At 60.8% G+C, this 965-nt stretch overlaps 1 protein-coding gene across 1 annotated transcript in view; it reads left to right on the top strand.

The window, feature by feature from the left end:
• EMIHUDRAFT_115891 (hypothetical protein) overlaps nucleotides 1-965 on the top strand; it is a gene marked incomplete at both ends in the record, with an annotated part of 5,197 nt that overhangs the window by 3,660 nt on the left and 572 nt on the right. The window lies entirely within an intron of this gene.

Raw genomic sequence — 965 nt, 5'->3', positions numbered from 1 at the left:
TGTTGTGTTTTTCAACGACGTTTGGGTTCCGCACTTTACAGATGACACACATACATATACACATCGTGAATTTACTCGACACTGGACACTGGACACTGCCATTTTTTAGCATTTAAGCACATTTCCCGCCTCTCGCATGTCGGTTGTCGCACGTCTCACTCGCAGCTCACCCCACTGTGCACCCCACTGCACCGCGCACACCTAGAACGAAATCGTCGCACAATTCTACTTTTTTGCCACTGCACAGAGTCCGTGCCGACGGAGTCGAGACACGAGAGGAACGAGAGCGCGAGATGCTGAGGCTGAGCCTAGCAGCCAAGAGTGAACGAAGAGAGGCTCAAACTCTCTGAGCCCCAGCTCTGGCGGCTCAGGCGGCGGAGCGGCACGCTGTGGACTGCTCGCTGTCCCTCTCGCACTCTCAGCCCCCGATCGTCGCACCAGAAGAGTCTACCGCAATCCCAATGCGGAGCGAAATTCAAAACACTGTCACCGATGTTTGTCCTGCCCTTGAGCACCGTCGCGTCCAATGTCTGCTCTCCCCGCTCGCACAAGCGCACGGTGTGGCACGAGCCTGTTGGCGCAAATGCTCGACTCGCCATTCACGCGTCGCCTTGCTCGTCAATCCCTCAAAGAAGCATTTCGCACACCCTCGACATCGATGCTTCGTGCCTCACGCAGCGAATTGCAATGCGACGACGTCGGAGATCGGGGCTTGGCAGATGGGGCACGGCATCGCCCGGCGTCGCAGAGAGCTCGCGCACTCGAGGCAAGCGCAGAGGTGGCCGCACCTGTAGAAGGCGGCGTCGGCTCGGCTGCCGCCGCAGACAACACACCGCCCGAGCCCGGCCGGCGCCTCTGGCGCCTCGAGCGATCCTGTCGCGGGGCTCGGGACCCACAACCACTCCTCACTGTTCGCCTCCGCCCTCGCGGCATCCCTTGCTGCCTGCCACTGCCGCCCGACCCAA

This window comes from Emiliania huxleyi, assembly GCF_000372725.1.
Source record: "Emiliania huxleyi CCMP1516 unplaced genomic scaffold EMIHUscaffold_271, whole genome shotgun sequence".
Lineage (NCBI taxonomy): Eukaryota > Haptophyta > Isochrysidales > Noelaerhabdaceae > Emiliania > Emiliania huxleyi.
Note: the sequence above shows the minus strand (reverse complement) of the source record. Positions and strands in the feature narration are given on the sequence as shown.